General features: G+C 41.7%; 1 pseudogene; it reads right to left on the bottom strand.

Moving 5' to 3' along the window:
- The window catches only part of LOC137248622 (serine/arginine-rich splicing factor 1B pseudogene), a 71,506-nt pseudogene extending 50,640 nt beyond the window's left edge, over positions 1-20,866 (bottom strand).
- Positions 20,867-21,215: the final 349 nt, after the last annotated feature.

The following is a 21,215-nucleotide window of genomic DNA, read 5'->3' as shown; positions in this document are numbered from 1 at the left end:
ACCCGCATCGTCGAATGCCTCCTCTACGATAGTATCGTCGAATTCGGCATCCGACGGGTCGGATTCCAGCAAAAGCTGCTCGTCCATGCCCGTAAAGAACTGGCCCGCCAATTCAGAGTGTATCTCTCTCGGCATCCGGAGTGCTGCGTGCCAGTTCGATATCGTCCCCATGTCCACTCAAGGTGTTGCATGGGTCCGTGAGATTCATTGTGGGGGTTGCGGATTCGCTCGAGGCGGTATCCCCGATCACCAGATCCTCCGGCGCGGTGGCGGTCCCTTCCCCAGTGCCATGGGCAGCAGATCCACTCGGGGTGTTTCTGTCTGACCCCTCGCCCTGCGGTACAGGCTCACCCTCGTCCGATGTTTCCTCCTTCGCACCATCCCGTCGAATTTTCAACGTGATGGAGTAGAAGCCGTAGCTTAATACTCCACCACATTCGTCAAGCCAAGGGAGAGAGGCCTCGTTTATGATGAACCCAACATAACGCTGCTTCGCCCTTGTCTCGCCGACCCGGCCTATCCTCCAATCGCTCGAAGGTAGCCCCGGATTCGACTCCGCGATGGTATCAAGGATCTCGCCAGGATCCGCTATGCCGTCAGGGACCCAGGCCCAGGCTCTCGGTCTGTTCGGAATTTCTTCCACACCGACCGCATCCAACCTGGCCCCAGGCCACAGCTGTCCTAGCGAAGCTATGGCGAGTTTGTAGAGCTTGCACGAGCGCTCATCGGCGCAGGAAACAAGCTTGACCCTACCCTGGTACCAGCCGACATCACGGATAGTGGGAGCCGGCCCCGGATGCTTGGTCATGATGTCCTTAAAAATCTTGAGAAGGCCGTTAAGGACATCCTTCCAGTTATCCGGGGTCATGTTCCCATCCGGGTGACCGCGGTTCAAAACCGCCAGCGTAAAGTTGGCCTTAGCCGCCTCGCTGAAGGTTTTGGTCAGGGCAGGGGGAGTAGAGGCCGAAGGCCGGTGCCTTTTGGGATCGCTCGAGGCATTTCCCATAGACCTTTGTCTCTTAAGGGCCGGCATCTTCGGGTCAGAAGTTAGTTTGATGGCAGAAGAGGAAGGGGTGGGGTTGTTGTTGCTGCTCTTCTTGGCAGCAATAATCTTCCTGGCCCAGGCCAGAGAACTTTTATGCTCTGCCGTCAACTTGTCGCTGGGAGAGTTGCCAAGTTTCTCAACGATTTTGACGGCATTGCGAATGTTCCGCTGGTTGCGGACCGAAGTCGGGATTCGCTTATTTGATTTGGAACCCTCAAGGGGTTCAGCCGGCTTGCGAGGTAACTTTGCAGCGGTGGAGGCAGTACTTTTGTCCGTGGAGGATTTAGTGCTGTTACCAGCCACCTGCTGACAAGAGGTGCCCGGTACGGCCGTGGGACGGGCCTCCTGTGCTTGCTCAGTCGGACGTTGCTTTCCCTCTTTGGGGCTAGCTTTGCCGGCTGCTGAGGAATTGGACTTGCCCTCAAGGGGTTTAGTTCTTCCGCTAGCTTGCACAGGTGGCCGAAGATTTTTCTGTTGCCGTGAAGACCTGGTCGGCGCCGTCAGTGCGGTTCCCGACGAATTGTGGACTTTTTTAATGCCTAGTCCAAGGGCAGCATCTTTACGCGTGCAGGGATCCGAGGCCAGGTTTTTGTTACTCATTCAAATCTTGTTCTTTAGCTGCCTACTAAGGTGAGACCGTTCGGCAGCCTGAAGTTAAAGGGATAGGGGAAACAATGCGGTCGAGCCCCATACCGCAGCAAGTCGCCGTTACTCCCGGAGGTGGACCGGTATCCGGGAGGCTCCGTAAGAATACAGTCGGATGCCCCTGACTGCAAACCATCCAATGGGCACGGAATCGCATAACACCCTGGATTAGGGGTGGACCACCTTTTCAACTGGGCGTGGTCCAGTTCCCACCTTGAGGCCACGTTTAAAAACCATTTCCATATGCCTAAGCTATTAAGGAGCTGGGGCCAAATGGAGATGATTCCTAAACTTAGCTAGCACTCCCCTGGAAGGGGAAACTGTTGTGCATATTACCAGCCGGCACCCTCTGGGAGGGTTCAGCCCAAGGATTTGCGCCAGTCAAGCACGAGGTAAACACCCGCTTTTAGTGTGTGGAGACTTCAATGCATGGTCATCTGTGTGGGAAAGTAGACGAACCAACGAAAGAGGGAGAGTTCTCCTCGAAAGCCTTACTTCTTTGAGGCTAGAACTCCTAAATGAACCAGGGATATATACCTTCGATACAGGTACCAGACGATCCATTATAGATCTCACCTTCGCTAGCAGCGAAATAGCAAGACGAGCAAAATGGTCCATAAGCACCGTCTACACACACAGCAACCATAAAGCTATTAGCGTAGAGCTGCTCGAAACTCCACGAACGGTAGCAGCAAGACATCGACAAAGTAGGAAATGGAAACACCTTTTCGAGCCACAAATATTTGACATTATCTGGAAGGACGCCATAGTACGAGAATCGCATGCGGAAACCAGTCCGTTCAAATCACTAAGTTGCTATGTATGGCATGTGATGCTGCCATGCCCAGAAGTCGCGGAAAAGCACAGCGCACTCCGGTATATTGGTGGAATGGCGAAATTTCGGAAGAGCGTAGAAAATGCCACAAAGCACGAAGAATAGCGCAGAGGGCACGCTCATCACCACGATATGCAGAGCTACACAGCACCTATGTCGCACAAAGAAAGGCACTTAAAAATGCCATAAAAAAGAGCAAGAAGTTATGCTTTAGGGAACTGCTGGATAATGTCGAACAATCTGGCTGATGTCCGCATATCTATCGCACGATCGCCCAACTTCTGTGCAGGACCGGCTCTGCAAAGCGGTACGGGAGGCCCACAGTAAAGGGTTCCCGATAATAATTGGGGCCGATGCCAATGCACATCACACTGCTTGGGGCTCTACCGACATTAACAGTAGGGGCGAGTCTCTTTTTGATTCTATTATAAGTAACAATCTAAGTATATGCAACTCTCGAGACAAACCAACTTTCATCACCTCAAATAGGAAGGAGGTTCTAGATGTTACTCTAGTTTCTGGGGCATTCTATGACCTTGTCAAAAATTGGAGAGTTTCCAACGAAAACTCCTACTCTGATCATATGTATATCATTTTAACTCTCCTCTTGCGTACACCGCCTAGGGTTGCTTACAGGAATAGCAGACGTACGGACTGGAACCTTTATAAAAAAGTCCTATCCTCTACTCTCCTAAAGAACGCTTCTCACGGTAGGCCGAGCCTACCGCTAACAACTGATGAAGCGCCTCCTTTAGACACAACATTTGCTTCTCTCGGTGAGCTAGACTCATCGTCAAAAATAGAAGAAGCAGTAGATCTTATCACCAAATCTTGTAACGCTGCCTTCACAGTAGCCTGCCCGGAGATTAAGGTGAGGGGCAAAAAGAAACCCTATTGGTGGAACCAAGAAATCTCCGAGCAGAGGAAAAACAGCAGAAAACTCTTTAACGAGGCTAAGTGCACGGGAATCTGGTCCCATTATAAGGACGCCTTAAAACCTTTTAAGAAGTTAATCCAGAAGGCCAAAAGGGACTCCTGGAAGAACTTCACTAATGACATCGAAGAAGTCTCAGAGGCCAATCGCCTACGAAAGGTTCTCTCCAAAAACCCCATACCTCCAAACTGCATTCGCACAACGAGCGGAGAATGGGCCACTTCTAGTACGGAAATTCTCGAAACCCTGATCAGCACTCACTTTCCGGGCTGCAGATCTCAACCATACATCTTAAACAGCAATCTAACCCAGGGCCATTTCAACCCCTGAACCACATTGTAAGTGAAAAACGAGTTATCTGGGCAATCAAGTCCTTTAAACCCTTCAAATCTCCGGGAACGGATGGAATATTTCCCGCTGAATAAGCCCGCTGCTAGCTAAAATCTACAAGGCCTGCCTCAACCTGGTCTATATCCCCACGGAATGGACCAAGGCAAAGGTAGTCTTCATACCCAAAGGAGGCAGGATATCGGGCAACAGTCCAAAGGATTTCAGACCAATAAGTCTGACCTCCTTCCTCCTAAAAGTTCTAGAACGATTGCTGGACGCCTACATTATACGATCGGCAAATAAGGCACTCATCTCCAACAACCAATACGCCTACTCTAAGGGCAAATCCGTAGAGACAGCTCTACATGCTATCACTACTAAGATAGAGAAGGGTCTTGCCTTTAAAGAATTTACGCTGGGTATCTTTCTCGACATAGAAAGAGCCGTCAACAACGTTCTCCCAGCAGCGGTCACAAAATCTCTACGTTCACTAGGGGTGGAAGAGCCTTTTGTGAAATTCGTCGAGCTCCTTCTAAAGAAGAGAATCATTATCTCTGAGCTGGGCAGCTCACCGTTAATAAGGTATACCGACATAGGAACCCCCCAGGGGGGCGTTCTTTCTCCTCTACTATGGAACCTGACTGTGAACGCTCTGTTATCTATACTACAGCCCACCGGATGCCAAGTCAGTGCATATGCCGACGACATAGCCTTGACAGTTACCGGCAAACACCTTCCGGTGCTTGGCGAACTCCTGCAAAATGCTCTTAATCTAACGAACACATGGTCTATGGAATGCGGACTCAGCATCAGCAGTGAAAAAACTGAGATGGTGCTTTTTACCCGCAAACGCAGTATACCGGAATTTACCCTCACATCCCTAAACGGGAAGGAAATCAAACTCTCTACCGAGGTTAAATATCTCGGAGTTATTCTAGACAGGAAGCTTGACTGGAAGCGAAATGTGGAGGAACGATCCAGGAAAGCCACAATGGCTCTCTACGCTTGTAAGTCGGCAATCGGAAAAAGGTGGGGTCTCCAGCCACGCATAGTCCATTGGATCTATACGGCAGTGGTGAGACCCATACTCTTCTACGCCGTCACCGTATGGTGGACGGCACTCGATATCGAATCTAACAGGAGTACAGTAACGAGAGTGCAGAGGATGGCGGCAATGCTCACCAGCGGTGCCCTTCCCTCCACTCCCACCAAAGCTCTTGAAACCATATTATTCCTTCACCCAACTGATCTATATGGTAGATACTGTGCCTCCTGCAACGCGGGGAGGCTCAACGCTATCGAACCATGGAGGGATTGCAGGTTTGGTCACACCCGGATCCTGAAGCAAGTCCCTGAAACCTTCTTGAAATTGGACCATACAACATCGCCCCCTTGCTGGGACAACAAATTTCCCACAAGAATCCCAGAGAGGAACGAGTGGGCAAACGGCGTGGAGCCGGGATCACACGAAATCTCCGTTTTTACAGATGGCTCTAAACTAAACAACAGATTCGGCAGCGGGATATTCTCGGAGAAGCTCAATCTAAGCGAGAGCTTTCGCCTACCTGATCACTTCAGTGTTTTTCAGGCTGAACTCATAGCTATCTAGGAAGCAGCCCGCGATCTTGCTAACCTGCTATTTCAATTTTCTCTGACAGCCAAGCTGCCATAAAATCCCTGCAATGCAGTAACACCTCGTCACTAGTGGCATTGAAGTGCAGAGAAACCCTCAACAAACTAGCTGAAAATTGTAACCTAAGCATAATATGGGTTCCTGGCCACTGTGACATCTCAGGAAACTGCGCTGCGGATGAGCTAGCTAGGGAAGGCACCAACTTGCAAACAACAACCTCCGCTGATTGGGCCAGCCCTCCTCTAAACACTTTCAAATACCACCTGCGATCTCTTTTCACGGATCAGGCAAACGCCAGATGGGCGAGGGAACCTACATGTAGTATATCCAAGCAAATCTGGCCTAAGCTGGATGAAAAGAGATCGCGATCGGTGATATTGTTAAACCGTATCTCTATAAGACCACTAGTGGGCCTTCTTACAGGTCTCTGTCTCATGGGCACTCACGGTGCCTATATGGGCCTGCAGACAAATGACTTCTGCCGCAGCTGTAGGGACGAGGAGATAGAAAGCGTTGAGCACTTTCTGTGCCACTGTCCCGCACTGTCAAAAACCAGGTACCAATGCCTCCACAGACACTCTTTTGGGTGCCTTGCGGAATTTGTATCTATAAACCCAAACGATATCTTGCGTTTCATTAGGCAAACGCGCTGGTTTAGCCTCACTGGGGTCTAAACTCTCCTCTTCTTCGAAATTAGGGTAATAGGAAATAGGGGCCCCCCGCGTGGTGCTGCAGCAATATTGCTCGCTGTGGCAATTAAGAGTAAAAAAAAGGGAGAATATCGCAAAAAAAGAATTTGGTGCAAAGAATGGTTTAAAAAACGAGCAGTTCTTGGACAAAGTGAGCTTATTACAGAACTGGAATTCACGTCACAAAATGATTTAAAAAATTACGTTCGTATGAGCAAGGCAACAATTGACCAACTTTTACAAAAAATTTTGCCACTCATAACGAAACGGGATACAATAATGAGAGAAGCGATTCCCCCTCATCACCGCCTTGCTTTAACTTTGCGCTTTCTGGCTAGTGGCAATAGCTTTGAAGACTTAAAGTTTTCGACAGCAATTGCGCCCGCAAACTACTTATTTTTTTTATAACTGTATCCTTTGTGGCATCAGGATCTACTTCTTTTAATTTTTCGATTAAAGTCGCATAATCATTATTCTTTTTAATTCTATTATAATAATCTTTGCTTTTTACTTGCCACAATGATGGCAAAGATTTATACATTTCAATAAATTCACTCAGAAATTTTTTATTGTCCATTTTACTTTTCCGCGCACGTCTGTTCCGTTCAGAAATTACTACGATTATGAGCTATTTCGCCATACACCCACGAACAGTTCGCGCAAATGTTCGCCAAAAATTAAAATATTTTGGTTTTTGGCGAACATTTGCGCGAACTGGCAAACACCACCATACACGACAGAAAAGGTCGCAGAAACATGACATAACGGGAATGTTCGCGGAAATGTTCGTGTCGTGTATTTGGCGCTTTAGGGCAAAAAACGCCGGTTGTTTGCGTGCGCTAAAAAACGCAGTGCGGTTTTATTAGGTTGGCTTGTAAGCGACCATATATCTATACGATAAGCGATGACTACTTCGTGAAAATCAACGAAAGCTCTTTCAGTTTGATTTCGATGGTCGTACGGTGAGGAAGTGTCGCACGCGCGCTTAAAATAGAGTACCAAAGAGTGCGTATGATACGTACTCACCGTTCAAGCATTGAAATCAAGCTAAATAAATAATTGATTTTGCTTTCGTGCTCGCTACGCGTTCGTGTTTACTAACACATTCTCAATTTGGTAACCGTGTAAATGTAGTGGTGCCCACCGCTGTTTATGATAGAGATCCAATTTTATGTATTTGGCCTGTTGCTAACACCGAACCTTTACGAACCTTTTCGAACCTTTTCGAGCCTTTTCGGATGTTTTTTGACAAATATCCGTTACGGGTTTTTTTGATTTAGTCCGCTGTTTATGATAGAGATCCAATTTTATGTATTTGGCCTGTTGCTAACACCGAACCTTTACGAACCTTTTCGAACCTTTTCGAGCCTTTTCGGATGTTTTTTGACAAATATCCGTTACGGGTTTTTTTGATTTAGTCGCCAAGCCCGCGATAAAATCTATGCAATAGCTTAAAAATTAACTTGTACATAGATATATTATTTTTCAATAAAGTAACTAAATTGATTAGTAAATCTCTTTTTCATTTTTGTGATAAGAAGTGAGAAACTTATTTTATATTAACATAGTCATCGTCACTGGAACATATATCTAACAAAGCAACCATTTTTGAGCTATACGCATCTGTAAGATCTTTTTGTGTTCTTACATACCTCATAGATGATATGACTGAATCAGAAGAGATAGCTAACATGTTGAAAAGGTCTTCGTTTTGTCTAACTCGTGATACTTTGCAGGTGTTCATACATCAATATCTTTTGTAGTCCTTGTTCTAAGATTCTTGAGCTTCTTCAGACAATTCTCCTAATGGTAAGCACTGGTACTCTATTAAATCTTTTCCATGTGCTAAAATTTTATGTACCGTTGGTGTAAGTTTCTTCTCGGAATACTTTTGATGCAGCAACTCTGTAGTTTTAGATGCATATTCTCCAACTTTGGGTCCATTAACTGGTTCATGGCAGTTTAAAATATTTAAAATTACTCCCAATCTTTTCACAATACTGCTATCAACTCCTGTTATGCGAGCAGTCACTTCATTGTTTTCAAAAAATCTTCTTGAAGAGTTACCATCATTTGTATTTCCGTATCCATACTTTGGACAGTCAACTCTAAGGCCAATCTCTTTATAGAATGCATCCCGAATTATTTTTTTTATCCTGTTTTGTTTCTCCTTACATGTTGTATTGTCGTGGAAAACTTCTCCTTGTTGTGGTAGTGTATAAGCCAGCTTCAAAACAAATTCCATACATCTTATCCTAGCATGCAAAGCAGATATTCCATACTCATAATTTAGTTCGTCAGTTATTGAACATCAAGATTTTCAAAGTCCTTTTGGCTCTTCTTACAAATTGGACATTTCATTGTAGATGTCGTATTTGTTATTAAGTTCAAAACTTTTCCATCGATCATTGTTAGAAGAAAATCATGCTTTATTGTAATGACATTTCCCTCTTCCATTTCAATTATTTTTGATTCTAATTTGGCAATTTGATTTTTTATATCACTCACTGTAGCTTTTATGAGTTCCGAAGACTCCTTCTCGTATTTAAATAATATCGGGCGGCACAATATAGTTGATGACGGACGTGGCTTTTTCCAATATGCTGAAGCTTCATTTTTAGTAGTAATAGAACATTAGAAGCCATAAACATATTACTATCTGTAATTGTTTCATCGTCTACATTTATTCTTTGTTTATATGCGCTTTGTCCTTATGATCCATCACAGCTCCACTTAGTTATCAATGCTACTAGCTCCTTTGGCAGTGATTTCAACTTTTCTTCAGTAAAACTTTGAAGGAGTCGTCTAGACGTATGATCCACTAGGTTTTGTAGCTCAATTTCAGCTGATACTTCGGTTATTTTGGGACTTAGAGGAACTGCTTCTTTCTTGGCTTGACTAATTTTTTTTGTATCCAGGTAAAATATCGGCATTACGTTGCAATAATGACTTATATATATATTTTTCTTCCGTTAAACCGACATCTATAAACAGCGCCAAAGCTTCTTCGGGAGTGTATTTCCTAGGTAACGCAGTTGGTGGTGTGGGAATGCTGTTTTTGATCCTCATCAGTCGCACTGGACTTGAGACTTCACGTTTTCTTCGTCTTTATTATATTTAATAGCCAGTGCTTCCGCAAGATGAGTCATGGCCATAGCTTTTCTGGTATCAGACAGCTTCATTTTCCTTGTGTAGGTAGAACACTCTTCTATGAGTTTTGTTGGTCTCTCTCTAGTTGGATTGGTTGACGTGCTAGGCGTTTCTTCGTCCAAAAAAGTTTTGTCAGCTAGCCACTTTTCATGGTTACTTAGACATTTTGAATTGTTACGATAGACGTCCTTCCATTTTCTTTCTATCATAATTTATTGCAAACCAATTTTTTCTTCCAGGCCTTCCTTTTCTTTAATGCTTGTTTCACTCGGTAATTCTCTCATAATAGCCTCAACGAAGTCCCGTCTTGACTTTGTAGATTTAAACACCGCAAATAGTTTCGAGTTATCTAGATACATATTAGAATTGGCTTCGAGTGTATCTGACTAAATATTAAACAGTGAACTATATTTAAAAATACTATTCACTTTATTTAAGTAAACAGAATACTTAGTTCCTTAATCTCCAAAACACGAATGATAATGTGCATTGTATGATGGATAGCTTTATATGCCTACTCAAATTATAAAATGAATTTCAGGTATACAATTCGTAACTAAAAAAATTTATATTGTTAACAAGTTCCAATAACAAAAACGACCTTACGGCCGTACTGAATTATATATACCTGCTGAGGCGCGTATTTATGCCCAAGATTGTTTAACTTTATTTGATGTAAAAAGTGAAGTTGCAGCTGGACGCAGGTAGACTATGAATTTAGCTAACTGAATATTTCATAAATAACTACTGTTAATTTGACGGAGCACATATTTTAACATTTTTTTCCATCAAAGTTTTAAAAAGGGCATAAAAATAGGCATTTCGAAAAACAGGTATATCCTCCAACTTTTAACAAAAAGAAAAGTGTTTTTTTTTCAATCCTAAATTAAATTATCTTTAATTGCTTTACAAGAAAACGACAACCGGCCGCCTTATTTACTCACAAAACCATTTTAAATACAACGAAAAAGAAGAAAATTTTCAAATTTTTCCCAATGTTGAAAATTGGTAAATTTTGAGCGGCTCTCCCTGGTAAACTATAATTTTCTGTAAAAAACAGTTGTATATTCTTGATCCCTGGAAAATTCTGTATTAGAAACATGTATTAGATTTAGCGAACGCTTTCATGATTTTTTTGGGTTTTGCCATGCTTTAACGGCAGAGGCGCCACTGTGCGTTGGCTACCAGTTCCTCCTTGCAGAGTATATAAACGTGCCGTAATCAGCATAGAACTGAGGGGTACTTTTAAGTTTTACTTTTAGTACGTTATTTATGTATATTATGAATAATATTGCCGCAAGTTTTGAGCCTTGCGGAACACCCGTTTTGATTTCCATAGTAGAGCTTCTAATATTATTCATTTGTACGAACTGTTTTCTTTTTGTTAAAACAGTTTCGAATATTCTTAGTTCTTTGCTTTTCACCCCTAATTCAGCCAGCTTCCGAACCATTATTTCTAAATTGATTGAATCGAAAGCCTTCGATACATCTATTGCTAATAGAGAAACGTAACTGTTTGTATCGCTTTTCAACCCTAATTCAGCCAGCTTCCAAACCATTATTTCTAAATTGATTGAATCGAAAACCTTCGATAAATCTATTGCTAATAGAGAAACATAACTCTTTGTATCGAGGTTTTCATATATAAATTCTGTACACGATAGGCATGCTGCCATTGTATTTGAGCTTTCCACAAAGCCAAACAGGTTTTTATCAATTATCTTATTTTGAGTCAGAAATTGTTTGAGACGGTTAAGTAGTATACTTTCAAAAATTTTATCGATGGTGCTAAGCTTGGTTATGGGCCGGTAGTTTCAGCACAATTCCTTAGTTCCTCCTTTATGCACAGGAACCACTGAGCCAATCTTAAGCTCATCGGGTACTGGCCTGATCGAAAACAATCGTTTATGAATTTGCTGATCGGATCAGCAAGATCATCTTTATATTTTTTATCAATTTCGCAGAGATTCCATCTGAGCCATTGGCGGACTTTACATTTAAACTATGTATCGCTTTTGTAACTTCTAGAGTATTACACTCTGCTAAAGGGAATGGATATCTTATATTATTTGCTGGATTATCTATGAAGTTGATTGTATATGGCATTTCAACAACTGTGACAAAGTATTCATTGAGACTATTAGCAATCTCAATGCTATTTATAATAGTTTTATTTTTATGTATAATTTTTTTGTATATTGTTTTATACAATTTGATAAAGAGACATAGAAATCACTAAAAGAAGAGCTTTGTATGATTTCATTGATTGCACCAGTATTTTCAAAGGCACTAAAGTCAAATACCTCCAGTAACCTAACATTATTATCTTTAATAAATTTTTGGTTCATATCTATGTCAATGTATATTAATCTGTGATCTGAAATCGGATTATCTTCCAGGGAAAAGAAATAATTATAGCTCAACTTATCTGATAAAACGTCATCAATTATACTGCCAATGGAATTTTTCTATCTTGTAAACATTTCTTGACATAAACTATTCAAGCAAATGATGCCGTTACTATAGAAGGTGTTGAGGTAATTAACAGTTTCATTATTATTATTTAGCAAATTTAAATTGAAATCACCAAATATAATAGAGCTTTTATATTTCAAAACTTCATTCTCAAGGGAACTGATAAAAGATGCCGTATCTGGAGCACAATTTTTATATACGTATGTTATGTGTGAACCAATTTTAATTAATTTTATTTTTAGAAAGCTATTATACTCATATTCTAGAGAAGAAAATAAAGTAGAGTCATTGCTTTCATGCAACCACCTGCTCGATTAGTTTCTCTGTTTGCGAAATAAGCATTGTAGTTCGGAATATTAAAATACTTATTTTCGTTACTATATATCCAAATTTCGCTAAGTGCTATTATATGAATTGGTTTACCCATCTTCCTCTTTTCGTCAACAATGTCATTAAGTTGATTTGTCTCTTATGCTCTGTATATTCATGTACAAGATATTAAGATTAAAATTAGGAGTGTTATGAACAAATATTTCATTACATTTATATTTCACATTTGTAGCTATAGGAGCATTATTTACTATATTGAAACTATCCAGTATACGTAAATAAAATATCTAATAGATTTTTAGAATTATGCATGTATATATAGAGTTATTTTAGTTTCTTAATGTCTTCAATACATTTGATATTTTTACCCTGCTGTTTTCTTCTTTTCTAACCAAGGCTTTCGCATATCTCAGCCACACAAATTTGTAGTTTTTTTTAAAGCTCTTGCTTTGCTTTTTTAAATAAATCGCTTTACTCCTTTTCCATCAGGTGATGCAAGTTAATATTTTTTCCTCTCATATTTGTATTGGGCAGTACCTCAGACACATCTATTTGTTTCTCTTCCTTTCTGAATTCCATACATTTCATTTTGAATTCTTCGTTTCTCATCCGTGGATATGTTTTAAATTTTTATACTCAGTTGAGCAGAGCTCACAGAGTATATTAACTTTGATTGGATAACTGTTGGTTGTACAGGTATAAAGGAATCGAGATAGATATAGACTTCCATATATCAAAATCATCAGTATCGGAAAAAAATTTAATTGCGCCATGTCCGTCCGTCTGTCCGTTAACACGATAACTTGAGTAAATTTTGGGGTATCTTGATGAAATTTGGTATGTAGGTTCCTGGGCACTTATCACAGATCGCTATTTAAAATGAACGATATCGGACTATAACCACGCCCACTTTTCGATATCAAAAATTTCGAAAAACCGAAAAAGTGCGCTAATTCATTGCCGAAGACGGATAAAGCGATGAAACTTGGTAGGTGCGTTGACGTAGAATAGAAAATTAGTAAAATTTTGGACAGTGGGCGTGGCACCGCCCACTTTTAAAAGAAGTTAATTTAAAAGTCTTGCAAGCTGTAATTGGGCAGTCGTTGAAGATATCATGATGAAATTTGGCAGGAACGTTACTTCTATTACTGTATGTATGCTTAATAAAAATTAGCCAAATCGGCGAACGACCACGCCCGCTTTAAAAAAAAATTTTTTTTAAGTCAAATTTTAACAAAAAATTTAATATCTTTACAGTATATAAGTAAATGATGTCAACATTCGACTCCAGTAATGATATGGTACAATAAAATACAAAAATAAAATAAAATTTCAAAATGGGCGTGGCTCCGCCATTTCTCCTTTAATTTGTCTATGGCACTTTTAATGCCATAAGTCGAACACAAATTTACCAAGCCTTGTGAAATTTGGTAGGGGCTAGATACGATAACTGTTTTCTGTGAAAAAGGGCGAAATCGGTTGAAGCCACGCCCAGGTTTTATACACAGTCGACCGTCTGTTCTTCCGCTCGGCCGTTAACACGATAACTTGAGCAAAAATCGACATATCTTTACTAAACTCAGTTCACGTACTTATCTGAACTCACTTTGTATTGGTGTAAAAAATGGCCGAAATCCGACTATGACCACGCCCACTTTTTCGATATCGAAAGTTGCGAAAAATGAAAAAAATGCCATAATTCTATACCAAATACGAAAAAAGGGATGAAACATGGTAATTGGATTGGTTTATTGACGCAAAATATAACTTTAGAAAAAAACTTTGCAAAATGGGTGTGACACCTACCATATTAAGTAGAAGAAAATGAAAAAGTTCTGCAGAGCGAAATCAAAAGCCCTTGGAATCTTGGCAGAAATACTGTTCGTGGTATTACAAATATAAATATATTAGCGGTACCCGGCAGATGATGTTCTGGGTCACCCTGGTCCACATTTTGGTTAATATCTCGAAAACGCCTTCACATATACCACCCATAGAACTAAAGACGACTCCCTTTTAAAATACTCATTAACACATTTCATTTGATACCCATATCGTACAAACAAATTCTAGAGTCACCCCTGGTCCATCTTTATGGCGATATCTCGAAAAGGAGTCCACCTATAGAACTAAGGCCCACGCCCTTTTAAAATACTCAATAACACCTTTCATTTGATACCCATATCGTACAAACAAATTCTAGAGTCACCGCTGGTCCACCTTTGTGGCGATATCTCCTATAGAACTAAGGCCCACACCCTTTTAAAATACTCATTAACACCTTTCATTTCATACCCATATCGTACAAACAAGTTCTAGAGTCGCCCCTGGTCCACCTTTATGGCGATATCTCAAAAAGGCGTCCACCTATAGACCTAAGGCCCACTCCCTTTTAAAATACTCATAAAGACCTTTCATTTGATACCCATACCGTACAAACAAATTCTAGAGTACCCCTGGTCCACCTGAATGGCGATATCTCAAAAACACCATTAACACCTTTCATTTGATACCCTTGTTTGTCTACACAAACAAAATAATATGCCGGTTCGACCTCACGGCAACTCGAAAAAAATGAAAAGAGCGAAACAAAGAAATGAAACAAAGGAATTAGTAAAATATGATATAAAAAATGGTTAGGTTTATTGAAGAAAAGGAAACCGCATATATGAAGATATATGCGGGTGAAAAATCGAATTTAAAAGGACAAATATAAATCTCAATAGATGTAAAGAATTTATAAAGTTAAATATTACCGAAAAGGTGTATATGTTACCTTAGCCTTGAAATGCTGCTGTGGAACGCTGTCTTACCTGCTGTCGTAAGTAGAAGACTATATATCTGCAGTTGAGTGCAGCGTTAACGAACCCTAACTTCGAAAGAGAACCACCGGTAGATTTCCAATCACAGTGCAGCTTTGTGGCGAACAGCTGTGAATGAAGAAACACCAGTGGTTCCCAACTATTGAAGGCGTTTGGCTTCAACATTGCCGCCGGCCTTGCAACACGTAGGGGTTGCAACAAACAATTCAAAAGCCAAGCACCATATAAATTTCCAAACTAAAACTAAAATTCATTAAATGCGTGTAAAGTATAAATTGTTGAGTTTTCTTTAATATGTACAGTGCTTTATTATAGTTAAATCTAATTCATATTCGTATTTTATAAATTCATAATTACTGCCCCGTAGGGGTTATAATGTAACGGCGACTTACTTATGTATATGATTAATTACCAAGCTAGTAGAATTCATATATTAAGTTCAATTCAATTGAATACTTAAACCGATGAGGAAATTTAAGTGTACGAAACGGTACCCATTAGGGGGTCGCTGTGCCTAAAGGGACATCCGGGTCGGATAGGACCCACGCGAACGCGGAAGACGCGAAACGGTACCCATTAAGGGGTCGCTGTGCCTTAAAGGACACATGGGCCAGAAAGGGCCCATCCAAACACGGAATTTTGGGCTGTCGGATAGCCTGGATACTTTACAATTTCGGTTTTAATGATTTTGTGATATACATACCCCCCTAGAATCACGGCTACTGCGGAAGATGTGTGAAACCCGGGATCTGCCAACGTCATATTGACAAATTTATCACATGTGGCTTGGCTGAGATGGCGAGTCGGGGTCTTGAGCTCGAACTCTGGCATGACTCTTGCTGGCAACGTGAATCGAACATGCGAGTCGTTTGATGAGCTGATATAGAGCTCGCACATATCAATATGTGCAACCGGCACCGTCGGTTTACGAAGACGGCGCACCAATGAATTGCACACTTTGCTCGTGGGTGATCAAGAGTCGAGAAGAGCTCGGGTCAGGACCTTTCGTTGCACTATATGTATATAAATGGCGACTGTTGGCAGAACCGTGATCGTTCCGGACAGCTGTGTGAGGATCGGGGGGAGTTCACGGCGAGAGGTTACACGAGTTCTGGAGTATAGAAGCGAATGATGCTTCTCACCACAAAAATGGCATGTTCCCGTGCTTTTGCAGTTCTTTGTTATATGCGAATGCGATAGGCATCGCGAGCAATAACGGTGTAACAATACCAAACGTAGTCGGCGTTAAATAAATCTTTTACAGAATCGAAGAGGGTGTGATCGATCACAAACTCTGCATTTGAGCGTATTGCTTCGTTTGTTGGGGCCTGACAATTTCTTCGCTGATTTTGACGTGTTCATTGCCGCCTGCTCAGTGTTGGCCGATGTGTCCGTTGTTGCTCGTTCAATGCTTGTCGATGTTTCCACTGCTGCCGCTGCATTGGGGGGTGGGGTCGGTGAACATTCAATGAGTGCTGCATCCATATTGTAAAGCTAAGGAATTAAAAGAGATGATAAACGCTAAAGGTTAGTTTGGTAAAACAACTAACTTTATAATGGGGTGCGTTGTCATCCCCTTTTGGGTGCGAATGTCGGCCACTCGAACTCTTTTATCAGTTCCATGGTATATATTGGTGACCCTACCCAAGCGCCATTCACTAGGTGGAAGATTTTCATGGCGAACTACAACTAGGTCATCGATGGCAATATCTTTTTGAGGGGACTTCCATTTATGACGTTTGTGAAGCTCCTTTAAGTATTCCTCCTTCCAGCGAAGCGAATATTGTTGACTAAGAACCTTAAGTTTTTGCCATCGGTTGATTAATGATATTGGGTTTGTTTCGATTGAGGGTTCCGGTGGGGCGAGTATTGGCCTCCAGTTTGAAAATGACCCGGAGCAAGAGCTGCACAATCAGCAGGGTCGTTGGAATTAGGTGATATCGGTCTTGAATTTAGACAGGCTTCGATGCGACAAAGAAGGGTTTGAAATTCTTCAAAGCTGAATTTCCGAGAAGCAGCGGTACGACGAAGATGGAATTTTAAACTTTTAACCCCTGCTTCCCAGAGGCCATCCATATGAGGAGCGCCTGCCGGGATAAAATACCAGGAGACTTCTTGAAGGCTATATAGGTTGCACACAGACTCTTGAGTTGTGGTAATGAATTTTTTAAAGTCTCTTTTAAGAACGGTGGATGCGTCTACAAAGTTAGTTCCATTATCCGAAAAGATATTTTTTGGACAGCTTCTTCTAGCAATGAAACTTGAAAATGCGCCTAGAAAGGTTTCTGTTGAAAGATCGCTGGCAGCTTCTAAGTGAATCGCTTTCGTAGAGAAGCATACAAAAACACAAGCGTAACCTTTAGTAATCTTGTAAGATCTTCCCGAAAAGCTTTTAATGTCGAATGGACCGGTGAAATCTACACCTGTATTTTCAAAGGGTCTGGAAAGTACCGTCCGTTCTTCCGGGAGAGCCACCATAATTTGACATTGATTTTGTTTTCTGTGTATAACACATGGTTTACAATTATGAATAACAGTCTTTATGAGATTTTTGGCTTTCGGAATCCAATATTGTTGGCGCAGTAACTGAAATACCAATTGATTTCCGCCATGAAGAGAGCCCTTGTGAGTAAGTTCTACTAACAACTTTGCGAAATAACAACTATAGGGCAAAATAATCGGACGCTTTTCGTCTTCAGACAACATCTGCGAATTTGTCAGTCGGCCGTTTGCTCGAATTACACCATGAATATCGAGGAATTGGTTTAAGAAGGGAATTTTACTCTTTGACGATATTGCAATTTTAGCGGTAAGATTCTTGTGTTCCTCTGGAAAGTGATTCATCTGTGCGAGTATTATGAGCCGAACTCGAATTTTAGAAATTTCTTCTCCAGAAATAATTAGAGAGGGGTAAGAATGAAACCGTCGGGTGTATCGGTTAGTTCGATTGTAGAACCTAAACACATATGATAAGACTCGCAGTGCACGCGGAAGCGACGAAAATCTTTCTAAGGGATCCTCCTGCTTCGACACTTGTGAAGTGTGTGCCTTTAATCCCCTCGCTTCGAGCGTAGTGTCGTTTATATCTGCATCCAAGGAAAGCCACTGTTCTACGGATTTGGCTAACCACGAGGGGCCGTGCCACCACAACTTATTCGAGCATAAGTCCTGTGGGTAAGTTCCTCTGCTACCAAGATCCGCGGGATTATCCTTGGAATCAACGTGATTCCAATGCCTAACGCTGAGAGCATCGTGGATCTTTGCCACTCGATTAGCAACAAAGGTGGTGCAAGAGCAGGGCCTTTTTCTTAACCACGCGAGAACGATGGTAGAATCTGTCCAGCAGTATATATTTTCTACTTTGAATGGAAGTTCCTTTAGAAGTGATTGAAGCATATCGACCACCAGAACAGCACCACACAGCTCTAAACGGGGAAGTGAAATGGTTTTGATTGGTGCGACTTTCGTTTTGGCCAATAAGAGATTGGAAGACGTGATTCCCTGATTTTCTACTCTTAAATATATCGCCCCCGCGTATGCCGCTTCCGAGGCATCGCAAAAGGCATGAAATTGGAAAGGTGATTCCTCAGAATAACATACCCATCGCGGAATTTCGATTTCCTCTACAAATTGGTAATTTTCTAAAAATGCTTTCCATTTGGAAAGAGTTTGAGGAGATAAGGGCTTATCCCAGGGAGTACCATCAGACCATATTTGCTGCATAATTATTTTTGCTAGCACCACGATTGATGCTACGTGTCCTGCAACGAGGGAACGTGAATTTTAAAGAAGAACCGATCTGATTTAGCATTCCATCGAATTCCTAATGCCTTTGTCGTACTTGTTTCGTATAATTCCAAGAAGTCTTTGTCCAAGAGATGCTCTTGCGGAAGATTCCTCAGAATGTCTTTCGAATTCGAGGACCATTTCCTCAAGGAAAACCAGCGCTGTATAATGACTCGATAAGTTCATCTCGCGATTTTAAAGCTGTGGCTATATTGTGGAATCCAGATAATACGTCATCTACGTACATGGAGTTCCGGAGAATTTGAGTTGCCAATGGATGTGAATCCTGACAGTCTTGAGCTAATTGAATAAGTGTTCTAATTGCCAAGTATGGCGCGCAATTTATCCCGAAGGTGACTGTTTTAAGTTGACAGTCTTGTATGCTACCTTGCGGGTCATCCCTAAAAATAATCCTCTGATAAGGTCTGTGTTCAGGTTTGACCAGAATTTGACGATACATTTTCTGTATGTCGCTACTCAGAACGAACTTGTACAGCCGCCACCGAATTATAAGAAGAGTTAAATCTGATTGCAGAGCCGAGCCTACATGGAGAATATCATTTAACGAGACGCCATTCGAAGAGTTGCATGACGCGTTAAAAACTACTCTCAACTTCGTCGAAGTACTTTCCGGTTTCAGAACCGCGTGGTGTGGGAGGTAAAAGTGGCTAGGTGAATGTTCGAAATTTGGAGCTTCTACTCGCTCCATGTGTCCCAATTCAAGGTATTCCTTAACGACGTTGTCGTATTCTTCTTTTAGCGAAGGGCTTTTTAACAATCTTGTTTCGTTGCGATAAAATTGCTGCAACGCGGTTGGCCGAGTGCACCTAATTTTAAATCCGTGGGATAAAAACTTTTAAACGGCAACGAAACGACATATCTACCATCCGGGTTTCGTATAGTCTTCTTCGAGTACAGCTCTTCACAAAACAAGTCTTCCGATGACTGATGATTCTTCTTGGGTATTTCTTCTAACTCCCAGAATTTACGAAGCTGACTATCTAAATTAATATCTTCTCCTATTGAGACTTTGGTAGCAAAGCAAGAGACGTGTGCGGTGTCCGATGCCCCAGTGACAATCCACCCGAACACGGTCTCTTGAGATAAAATATTTTTATGAATACTACGTTTCACACCATCTAACATAACTTTAGGGTATAAATCTCCCCCGATCAGAACATCTATGGGACCGCTTTGTAAAAACTTTGGAACTGCTAAAGGTACTTTTGGCAGTTGGTCGAGAAGTGTTTCATCGATTGAGGCCGATGGAAAATTACCTGTAATTTGAGGTAATACGAATGCCGAGGCTTCTATGAAGAGGTTTGGGTCACGGGGTGAGCCCAAAATAAACGAGCAACTTTTCGCGGAATTGTTGCACACCTTTTGGTTTAGCCCGGAAATAACCACGTTTGTTTTCGAGAAAGGAAGCTTAAGAAGTTTTCGCAGTCGGTCAAAAATAAACGACGCTTCAGCAGCAGAATCTATTAACGCGCGAGCTATGTATGTTGCGCCCGAATTGCAAATGTGAACCATGGCAGTTCCAAGAAGAGCTGAGGATAAACCTGACGATTTCAGATTATTCTCAGATAACGACAAATTTGTATTCGAAGAAGTGGACTGTATATTTGTGTGGAATGCTTGCGCCGCGGTTCCAGCCGTGGTTTCTTTAGAGGGTTGCGCGTTGGAAGACACTCTATGAAGTAAAGTGTGGTGTCTACTCTTGCACGTAGTGCAGGAGTATTGACTTTTACAGTCCTTTATGGAATGGCCTTTGTAAGGCAATTTAGACAGCAGTTGTGCTTTTTTATTGCCGCAAACCTATCGTTTACGGAAAGGGAGAGGAATTTGGTGCATAATCGGAGAGGATGGTGTTGCTTCGGACATAAAACGCAGTTTGAATTTGAAACTTTGGTGGCAAGAGCTACTTCCTTTTGGCCCGCGTTGTTGGTCGAATGTGCCGATGATTTTTGAAGGGTGTTAGGCGACGACGATGTTGTAGAACATTTTACATCCACTATTGATTCCAAAGTCCTGTACCGTTGCGTGAGGAATGCGTCCATTTGACTCCATCTGGGTAGCGCCGCTTTTTCTTCTAAGGATTGTTCCCACAAACCGAGCGTTGCTTCCGGTAAGCGATTAGAACAATGGAAGATTAGAATTGGATCCCAATTTTCCACCTTGACCTCGTGCATTTCAAGGGCTGATAAGCATCCATTAATGCTCCGCTGAAGTTCCTTTAACGCTTTTGCACTTTCAGTCCGAATGACTGGAAGGGAGAAAAGTGTCTTTAGATGGCTGTTGACCAGCACTCGTTTGTTTTCGTACGCCGCTTTGAGATTCGACCACGCCATGTGGAAGCCTTGATTGGTTAGCGGGGCTTTCGCGACGATTTCCTTTGCTTCACCACTTGTTTTCTGAAGCAAGAAATACAGTCTTTCGACGTCATCTAGTCGCGAATTCTTAATATAAATCGCAGTGAATAGATCGCGGAAGGATGGCCAAGAGACATAATCACCATGGAATATTTCCGTATCACATGAC

This window comes from Eurosta solidaginis, chromosome 4 (genome assembly GCF_040869045.1).
Source record: "Eurosta solidaginis isolate ZX-2024a chromosome 4, ASM4086904v1, whole genome shotgun sequence".
Classification (NCBI taxonomy): domain Eukaryota; kingdom Metazoa; phylum Arthropoda; class Insecta; order Diptera; family Tephritidae; genus Eurosta; species Eurosta solidaginis.
Note: the sequence above shows the minus strand (reverse complement) of the source record. Positions and strands in the feature narration are given on the sequence as shown.